At 47.7% G+C, this 10,606-nt stretch overlaps 1 pseudogene; it reads left to right on the top strand.

Moving 5' to 3' along the window:
• Positions 1–5,898, top strand: part of LOC111158596 — a 32,546-nt pseudogene extending 26,648 nt beyond the window's left edge.
• The last annotated feature ends 4,708 nt before the right edge of the window (positions 5,899–10,606 follow it).

The raw sequence follows: 10,606 nt of genomic DNA, 5'->3' as shown, positions 1-10,606 counted from the left end.
AGAAAGAAAAAAAAAAAAAGAAAAAAGAAACAATTAAAAAAAGAAAACCGATAAAGAAAAAATATAAAAAGGAAAAAAATATGTATATATTAGATAAACTATTTAAAAAACGTTAAAAAAGAAAACGGTAAAAGTTAAAAAAATTTAGCAGAAGAAGAGAAAAAAAATTGAAAAAGAAAAAAAAATTAAATTAACTGCAAGGCTAAAGAATCATGGGGAGAAAGCCATGAGTTCCGTGCTTTGCTTTCTCCTCCTCTGGAATTCCGCTGCTCTCCTTGGTATTGAACCTGCACTCCTTGGTAGGTGAACTTGGTCCTGGCTGGGCTTCTTGTCGCTCTTCTGGGCGAGGGGCCTGTTGTAGTGATTCTCAAGCGTCTTTGCCCCCGGCGGAGTTGCACCGCCCTTACCCGGGCCGGGCTGAGTAATCCGCTCGGGTTCGCTTTCGGGAGCTTTTGTTCCCTGAGCGCTTTCCGTAGAGTCCGGAGGGCGGGAATGAAGATGGCGGCCTCCCGGTGTCCGGCCCGGAGGAGCCGAGAGCCCGGGGCCCCACTCCTCAGTGCACCCTCAGAGAACAGCGCCGATTTACTCCCGTCACCCTGCCTCCGGCCGCGCTCCGAGCGGACCGAGCCTGCGACCGGTTCAAGGTAACCCCGAGCTGAGAGCTCACTCCTCGGCTCCGTCTCTGTAGCCGGCTTCCCTGTTCTAATACCTGTAAGCTCTGCGACACTCAGACACCCCCGATCCTTCTGTGACCCTGCGGGACCTGAGGCCACGCTGACCCCGCCTGGGCTTCACCTCGGTTAAGCCTCTGGAGCGATGTCCCTCAGCGGAACAGACTTTTAAAAATCCCGATTTTGTGCTCCGTTGCTCTGCTGCTTGCCGGGAGCGGCCCCTCCCCCCGCGGTCTATCTTCCCGTCGCTTTGGATTCACTTCTCCGCCAGTCCTACCTTTCAGAAAGTGGTTGATTTTCTGTTTCTAGAATTGCTGTTCTTCTTCTCTTCGATCTCCCGTTGGATTTGTAGGTGTTTGCAATCTTTAGATAAGCTATCTAGCTGATCTCCCGCTACCTGAAGTAGTCTCAGCTGCTACTTCTCCACCATCTTGACTCCTCCACCCCCTTCGTTTTTAAGGCTGAATCATGTTCCACGGTGCATAAAGCACAGTTTGTTTAACTGTTCATCTGTCAGCGGACACTTGGGTAGCTTCCACCTTTTGGCTGTTGTGAGAAATGCTGCTCTAAATAAGGGTACTTCTACTTTCAATTTTGGGGGGGCATATAGGCTGCAGTGGAATTCTGTGTTTAATATTTTAAGAAATCACCATATTTCCCCCCCCAAATGAACCATTTTACTTCATTCCTTTTTAAGGCAGAACAAGATAGCCATTTATGGGTCCACCTCATTTTGTTTATCCTTTTCCCCATGGATGGACATTTGCATAGTTTCTGGTTTCTGTGAACCATTTTGTGAACCATTGTGAACACCGCTGCTACAAATATTCCTGTACATCTTTGTTTGTTTGAACCAGTGTTTTCAATATTGGGGGTATACATCTAGGAGTGTAATGGTTGAACCATCTGGTAATTCTGCTTTGATCTATTTGAGTGAATTACAAACTGTTTTTTTCTTAAAGATTTTATTTATTCATTTGAAAGAGAGAGAGATATCACAAGTAGGCAGAGAGGCAGGCAGAGAGAGAGGGGGAAGCAGACCCCCTGCAGAGCAGAGAGCCCGATGCAGGGCTCGATCCCAGGACCCCGAGATCATGACCTGAGCCGAAGGCAGACCCCCAGTGACTGAGCCACTCAGGCACCCCACAAACTGTTTTATACATAGACTGCATCATTTTTCACAAGCGAGGTTTAAGGGTTTTAGTTTCTCGACATCATTTTATTATTTTTAGTTTTATTGATCATAGTGATTCTACTTGTGTAAAAGGAAATCTAACTGGTTTGAGTTTTCATTTCCATAAAGACTAATGATGTTTAACATCTATTCATGTGCTATTCACCATTTTTATGATTTCCCTGGAGAAGGGTCTATCCAAGTCCTTCGTCCATTTAAAAAATGGGGTTGTCTTTTTGTTGAGGAGGTGTAAAAGCTCTTTACATATTCTGGGTGACAGTCTCTTATTAGATAAATAATGTACAAATATTTCCTTCCATTCTGGGGGCTGTCTTTTCACTTTCTGGATAGTATCTTCTGATGTACAAATATTTTTAAATTTTTTTACATTTCTTTTTTAAGAGTGAGTGGGAGAGAGTGTGCAAGTGGACAGGAGCAGAGAGAGAGAAGGAAAGAAACTTAAGCAGGTCCCACTCAGTGTGGAGCCTGATGTCGGGCTCAATCTCATGACCCTGAGATCATGATGTGACCCAAAATTAAGAGTCAGACCGTTAACCAACTGAGTCACCCAGGCTTCCAGGACAGTTATTTAATTTTGAGGATATTATTTTATCTATTTATCTAATTTTACCCCTTGCATTTAATCCTTTAACTTATTTTGAGTTAATATTTATATGTGGTGTGAGGTAAGGATCCAGTTCCATTCCTCTGTACATGGGTAGCCAGTTGTCTAGCACCCTTTGTTGAAAAGACCATACTGTCCCCCCAGTGTAATGTTGTCCACTTGTCAAAATTAAGAGGACCATAGATGAAGGGTTTTATTTCTGGGCTCTCAGTTAAATCCCACTAATCTATATGCACACTTAAAACATTTTATTTATTTAAATTTTTTAAAATTTAAATTCAATTAATTAGCATATAATGTATTACTTGTTTCAGGGTGTTGGCATACCTTTATGACAGTATCACAATGTTTTATTTGCTGTTGCTTCGTATTAAGATTTAAACTTTGGAAGTATGACCTTTCACCTTTGATTTTTTTTTTTTCAAAATGGTTTTGGTTATCTTGTGGTTCCTTAAAATTCCATATGACTGTTACGATTATCTTGTGCATTTCTTCCCAAAGGCCTTTGTGAAATTCCTTGGGAACACATTCAATTTCCACATTGTATTGTGTACTGTTGTCATCTTATCAATAGTATGTCTTTTCATCACCATGGGGTGTCCTCAGATTTATTTAGTTTTCCCTTACTTTCTTTCAGCGATGTTTTGTAATTTTTGGTGTACAAGATGTACACCTTGATTACATCTATTCCTAAGTATTTTTTTTTAAGATTTTATTTATTTATTTGTCAGAGAGAGAGAGCGAGCACAGGCAGACAGAATGGCAGGCAGAGGCAGAGGGAGAAGCAGGCTCCCCGATGAGCAAGGAGCCCGATGTGGGACTCGATCCCAGGACGCTGGGATCATGACCTGAGCCGAAGGCAGCTGCTCAACCAACTGAGCCACCCAGGCGTCCCTATTCCTAAGTATTTAGTCAATGTTGATGTTCCTTAAAATGGAATTGTTTTCTTAAATTCCTTTTTGGATGATTCCTTTCTAGTGTATACAAATAAGAGATTTTTGTGTATTGTTATTTTGTCCTATAACTTTGCAGAATTAGGGAACTGGCTGTAATCATTTTTTGTTGATTCTTTAGGAAGCTCTCTGTATAAGATGATGCTGTCTCTGATCTCTGAATAGACCTAGTTCTACTGTTTCCTTTCACATGTGGGTTCCTTATTTCCTGCCTTCTTGTTCTGGGTAGAACTTTCAGCACAATACTGAGCAAGGAGTGAAAGCCAGCATAATGGATTTGTTTGTGATTTCAGAGTAGAGCTATCAGTCCTCAGAATTGAGAATGATGTTTGATTAGGGTTAGGATGGGGTTAGGGTTAGGGCTTAGGGTTAGGGTCTCCCTGTCCTCCGCTGTACAGAGCCCATTCTTCTCCATTAACCAGAGTGATCTTTTCAGAACATAACCTTTGAGACTCTCTGTGATCCACTCCCCAGCTGCCTGTCCTCTCCAGCCTCACCTCTCCCACCATACCCTCCCCCCCCCACCCCTGGGCCCCCTAGGTATGTGGTCATCGTACATGTGCCTCGGATGTGATTCCAAGCCTTTACCTGCTCTCTGTCCACTGCCAGGGGCACTCTTTTCTCCCCTTGCTTCATGTCTGGGTGTTCCACCATTGGCTGGACCTGGACTTGCCCCTTGTTGACCTAACTCATGTCTGCGGGGTGAGTGTGGCCTTATCCCCTATTTAAATGTTGTGCCCTACTTTCTCTGTGTGAACAATTTACTAACCTGCCAGGTATGGGGCAGGCACAGGGAAGTAACCTTAGTGCCCATGTGAAAAATCAGTCTCAAGGCACCTGGGTAGCTCAGTCATTAAGCATCTACCTTTGGCTCAGGTTGTGATCCTGGGGTCCTCAGATAAAATCCCACCATGTCGGGCTCCCTGCTCGGCAGGGAGCATTCTTCTCCCTCTCCCACTCGCCCTGCTTGTGTTCCCTCTCTAGCTGTCTCTCTCTCTCTCTGTCAAATAAATAAATAAATAAAACCTTAAAAAAAATCAGTTTCAGAGGGGCTCGCCACCCTTGCTGACAATGGGGAACCTGCTGTCCCCACAGGTAGTCCCCTCAGAGAGACAAAACTTCCAACTTCTTGGGGTTGGGGAGATGTAGACCTGGACCTGGAAGCTTCCACTCTTGGATTCATGGCTGAGGCTTAAGCAAGCCCCCTCTTCTTCCAGCTGTCCTCTTTCCCATACCCTGCACATGGGCTGGACCTGATTTCTGATCTGGGGGAGTTCGAGGGTGACCCTCCTAGGAATAGCAGTGGTTGACTGATGGGACCTTGTCAGCAAGAGGCCCCGTAGCCTTCACGGGAGGACCCTATGGGAGTGGAGACAGCTCTGTGGGGGCCAGCAACAGCCCACTCCAAGCAAACTAGGGCAGAAGGCCAGCTGTGCTGATTCTAGCCAGTCTGTAGGCCATAGAAAGGAAGGCTGTGCCGCAAGGTGCTCCTCTCCTGGCAGGTGGGGACAGAGCTGCAGGGGGTCAGCCAGGAGAGGGCACCTACAGGGTTTGCCTGGGAACTCAGAACTGTTCCTGGCTCCAGCATGCTGACCGTGGGGTTGGTTTCCCACCTCTGAAGCCTCAGGCTCCCCTTTGCATGATGGGTTGCTGATGGCCCCCATCTCTTGGAGTGGAAGGTAGGGAGGCTCCATGAGCAGACTTGCTCAGGACAGGCTGGGAGAGTGGCTGTTGCTTAAAGCAGCCCAGGGTCTGTCCCCTTGAAGAAGGTGCACATGTCCACGGGCCCCAGGTTTGGGGTCCTGCCTCCAGCCTCTGACAGTGACCCTCCTCCCGCCTTGTCCCTCATCCCTGTAGATAGGTGGTTTTCCTGGAGCTGTTCCTGCAGAGGGCACAGAAGCCCATCATGGTGGGACACAGGGTCACTAGGTCTTCATTGACCAGCGGGCTGCTGGGCCTGTTTGCCCCGCCGGGAGTGCTGGAGGGTGGTGGTCCTCGTGGTCCCCACGCCTCTCAGTGGCAGGATGTGTCCATGCAGCACATGGCAATGGTCAGCCGCTTCTGTGAGCAGCACTTCCACTGTGAGGTGGATGACTTGCTGTGTGCGGATGTGGACATGAAGTTCTGCAATCACATGGGCATGAAAATCCTGTCCCTCCTCTTTGGCATCCTGCACCCCAGTTTCTACCGGATGTCCCATGAAGACTTCAGCTACCAGTGCTGACCACAGTCCCAGGCCCACATCCCCAGAGACCAGGGCGATGTTCACTACATAGGGACCTTTTTGGGGGGGTTGGGGGTGGAGGTTCACCGACTGACCTTGGCCTGTCACCAGGCAATGATGTTCGACCTGGCCAATGGGATCAAGATTGTGTGGTGTGACAAGAGCCACTTGAACAGGTACCTACTGGTACCACAAGCCCACCAAGGTACTATCCCTGGAGGACCTGTGGGACCCACGGCGGCTTTTTATGTGTCTGTTGTCCATTTGGATGTCTTCTTTGGAGAAACATCTGTTCATTTCTTCTGCTTATTTCTTGATTGGATTATTTGTTCTCTGGGTGTTGAGTTTGGTAAGTTCTATCTAGATTTTAGATACTCTTGGGGCACCTGGGTGGCTCAGTGGGTTAAGCCTCTGCCTTCGGCTCAGGTCATGATCCCAGGGTCCTGGGATCGAGCCCCACATCGGGCTCTCTGCTCTGCGGGGAGCCTGCTTCCTCCTCTCTCTCTCTGCCTGCCTCTCTGCCTACTTGTGATCTCTGTCTGTTAAATAAATAAAAATCTTTGAAAAAAAAATAAAACTTTAGATTTTAGATACTCTTTATCTGATAGGTCATTTCCAAATATCTTCTCTCATTCTGTTGGTTGTCTTTTTGTTTTGTTGAAGATTTCCTTTGCTGTGCAAAAACTTTCTATCTTGATGAAATACCAACAGTTTATTTTGGCTTTTGTTTCCCTTGCCTTTGGAGACCTGTCTAGCAAGAAATTGCTGTGGCTGAGGTCAAAGAGGTTGCTGCCTCTCTTCTCCTCAAGGATTTGGATGAATTCCTGACTCACCTGAGGTCTTTCATCCATTTGGAGTCTATTTTTGTGTATGGTATAAGGAAATGGTCCAGTTTCATTCTTCTGCATGTGGCTGTCCCATGTTCCCAGCACCATTTATTGAAGAGACTGTCTTTTTTCCATTGGACATTCTTTCCTGCTTTGTCAAATATTAGTTGACCATAAAGTTGAAGGTCCATTTCTGGGTTCTCTATTCTGTTCCATTGATCTATGCGTCTGTTTTTGTGCCGATACCATACCGTCTTGATGGTCACAGCCTTGTAATACAGCTTATGGTCACCTGCCTTGGTTGTAAATGGCTATTTCTGTGCTGGCGCTTGTGAAATGTGGGCACTCACTCAGTCTGGATGCACGTCCCATTGGGATTCCCTGGCGCCCACCGGTGGGTCTGCACTTGTGCCCTCATCTGCCTGCACAGCGTCTTAGCGAGCATTCACTGAGTGCCTGCTGTGAGCTCCAACGGGGCACAGAGCATGAGAGTGAGAACTAAGATACAGGATCCCAGCCCTCTTGGGACTTGCAATGGACCCGTCCTCCTGCCTCACCCCGTCTCCTGCCTCACTTCGTTCTTATTGTGTTGGAACTGACGTACAGCTGGTACTGTTAAGCACGTTCCAGGGTCCAATTCAGTGGCAATAGATACACTCACTGTTCTGTACCTGCCACCTTCATCCATCATCACCACTTCATCATCCCAAGCTGAACCTCTACCCATGAGACCTGAATCCCCCATTTCCCCTCCCCAACCCCAGCACCTCCTTCCACCTCTATGAGTTTGAGTGTTCTCTGTCCCTCACTAGTGGGTCCTCCAGTATCAGTCATTTAGGGACTGGCTTATTTCATGAAGCACAATGGGCTCAAGTTTTGGACTTGGGCTCAAGAGCCTGGACCTGATACACTTTTCCGCTAAAGGAGTGGATCAGCCCTTCCCTGTCTAAGCCAAGCCTCCTCAGTCTCCTCTGCTCCCCTTATTTTCCTCCTCAGCCTGAAGATGTTCCCAGCCAATCGGCAGCTTTGAAGATCAGTTCAGTCCAGATGTCAGGAACATACCCTGGGGGTCTCGGCCTCACCTACCCCATCTGTCCTGTCCACATCAGGTGCCTGCACCCCGCCCACCAGCTGGCCACCTGTTCCTCTCACAGATGTCCCCATCTCAGGAGAGGGACACACCTAGTCCAGATCCTTGGATTCCTCTGTGACTTGTTGCTTTCTACCAACCCTCCCAGTAGTGAGGGGCTACTGAAGGACATTCAGTGTCCAAACCATTTAAAGGCATATGTGAGTCTCTGCTAGGGCAATGGATAAGAGTTGGGGCAAAGAGAAACCAAGCAAAATCATGGGAAGAAAGGCTGAGTGATGAGCTTTAGGGAACAAGGGCCTGGGAGCTCTGACCTATACCCGAGTCCCTGGGACACTGCATGCGAGGGCTGGGTGCCTACTCAGGGATGACCGAAGAAGGCCCTAGGCTCTGTACTCTGGTGATTGTTAGACTCGGCAAATAGGAAGTGAAGCCTAAGACAGAGTGCTAAGAGGCCTGGCTGGAGCTGAAGGTGTATCCTGACACCCACGCACCCAGAGCCCTCCTCCCCATCTGCAAAGAGTGGAAGTTTTGTTTGTTTGTTTGTTTGTTTTTTCAGAAGGAAGGTAGTTTCCAGATATTTAAGGAAATCTCACCCAATCGACGGCTAACCACTACATTCACAGACCATATACTTCTGTGGCCACACATGACAAGGGATACAGATTTGACAAAATCAGTTCAGAAATGTCACTAAGCCAACGGCAGAACTACAGTGAGAGGAGCAGCAGCAGTGAACCCTAGGGAGGGGAAGAACTGAATTTGACTTGTTACATTGCAGTATTCACAGTGTCCCAGATCCAAAGACAGAGAGTCAGGTGGTGGTGACACAGGAAAGGAATGTATTTCAGTACAGCCGACACTGGACAGCAGAGGACTGGCATGGTCTCAAGGTGCTGAAAACACTCCTAGGCTTTCATAGGAGGAAAATCTAGGACAAAGGTTGGTGGGCAGGTCCAGGGTGTCATTAAAGTTCCAGTCAATCATTGTCTTGGGGTCCATCATGCAGGGTCTTGCTGGTGTCAGGCAGTGGCTATTGCTTGAGGGGTCATTTTGGTGCCTGCCAGGTCTTTGACTTAACAGATGAGTCGGAAGGAGGGATGTCATCATTTTGGAAGTACAGCAAATGTCAGAGTGCAGGTGGGTAAAGGCCTCTTTCACTCTGAGGGTGGTGGAACTCTGAGCCTCTGCTACACACCTTGCCCTGCTCATCACTTCCAGCTGCCTGGTCCTGACTTCTGTCCTTTTAATGAACTGGTCATCTAGTAAGTAACGTGTTTCCCTGAGTTCCATGAGCCAGTCGAGCAGATTATTAGAACCTGAGGAGGAGGCTGTGGGGCCCTTCAATCTGTAGCCATAGCTTGGAAACATGGGTGACCCCTCTGCCCAGCCACTGGCTAACCACTAAGTTAACAGCACAGGCCACACATGTGTGGCCACACACAGCACAGAACACAGACTGGACAAAGTTCAGCAAAGTCACTAAGCCAATAGCAGCAACCACAATGAGCAGCAATAATGAAGCCTGGGGTGGGGAAGGTCTGATATGTGGGATACTTCCGTACTATCCACCATCACACCCTGGACTTGTCAGTGGGGTCATGTCCCCCAGCTGGGTGTCAGGTAGCTTCCTACATGTTCCACCTTCCCTCTGGGGCTCCCCCAGCCATGCACCGCCCTGTGCTGCTTCTCAGCAGAGGGCAGTTTTTACCAAGGTCAGGAAGATGGGATGGGTTTTCCTGACTTCCCCTGCCCACCCCACCCAACCCCCACCCCCTCCACTGGCCCAGGGCTGCAGGAGAGGACAGTTTTCTTCGAATCCTCTTAAGTTCCCTGGCTGGGTCTGGAAATTGACGAAGACAGAGGAACAGGAGAAAAGCTGGCAAAATGTATTGATTTTTCTGGTGGGAGCCTCACAAGAATGTGGAGACCAGCAGAGGCGATTGGAGCAGACAGTTCCACATTTTAGGCAAAGAAGCAATCAATGTGTGAAGAATCGAGAGACACGGGTTTGAGCTAGGGCTGATATATGGTAAAAAAGTAACTAGAAGACAAATGTTAGTTTAACCAGGTTTGTTCCTACAGCCTTTGTGGCCCTAAATTCCTTGATTCTGGTGATCAGCATGTCCTCCTGATGAAGTCTTAGAATATAAATGAGGTTCAGTGGGGTGAGGTCCGGAGCTGATGACCAAGAAAGAATTCTTAAGACATCTTTGATGCAAAATGGTGGTTTATTAAAGCACGGGGATAGGACCTTGGGCAGAAAGAGCTGCTGCTCCGGAGCTATGAGCAGTGGTCCATTATATGCTTGCAAGTTGGGAGGAGGTTAGGGATAGTGTAAGTCTCTAAGGAATTTTGGAAGCAAGGTTTCCAGGACCTTGAGGGACTAGCTGTTGGGAAAAGTGTTATTCATTAACAGTAATAAAACCTGGGGCGCATGGGTGGCTCAGTGGTTTGAGGCCTCTGCCTTCGGCTCAGGTCATGATCTCAGGTCCTGGGATCGAGCCCCACATTGGACTCTCTGCTCAGCAGGGAGCCTGCTTATCCCCCTCTCTCTGCCTGCCTCTCTGCCTACTTGTGATCTCTGTTAAATAACTAAACAAAATCTTAAAAAAAAAATGGTAATAAAACCTTTGTTGTGAGACCCTTTAGATGTATATCTGTGGGCCATATGCTTGGGAATGATTGTTTTAAGGGCTTGTCAGTGGATAAGGAAATTTAATAATTTTTCTTCTGCCTCTGTTTCCCACATCACTCCCTATGGTCTGGGGAGAGAAAGTGCCACATGAGAGTATTCTGACCTGCTTCAGGGAAGAAGTGCTGATGGCTGGGAATGACAGACCTTCCTGCTTCTGCTCTATGCACAATTCTTTCAGTTTCTGTATTTAATTTGCCAAGGTGCCATATTTGGGCAGTGTGTCCTGATGCTCACTGGCCTGGTGCTGTACTCTGTCTCCTAGTATCCAAGACATTGAATGCACTGCTGTGGAGACGGCCCAGCCCTGGGGCAGTCCCTTGTCCAGGGAGGCACCTGCCTCTAGG

The sequence above is a fragment of the Enhydra lutris genome, unplaced genomic scaffold (genome assembly GCF_002288905.1).
Source record: "Enhydra lutris kenyoni isolate GAN:26980312 unplaced genomic scaffold, ASM228890v2 scaffoldscaffold61, whole genome shotgun sequence".
NCBI lineage: Eukaryota > Metazoa > Chordata > Mammalia > Carnivora > Mustelidae > Enhydra > Enhydra lutris.
Note: the sequence above shows the minus strand (reverse complement) of the source record. Positions and strands in the feature narration are given on the sequence as shown.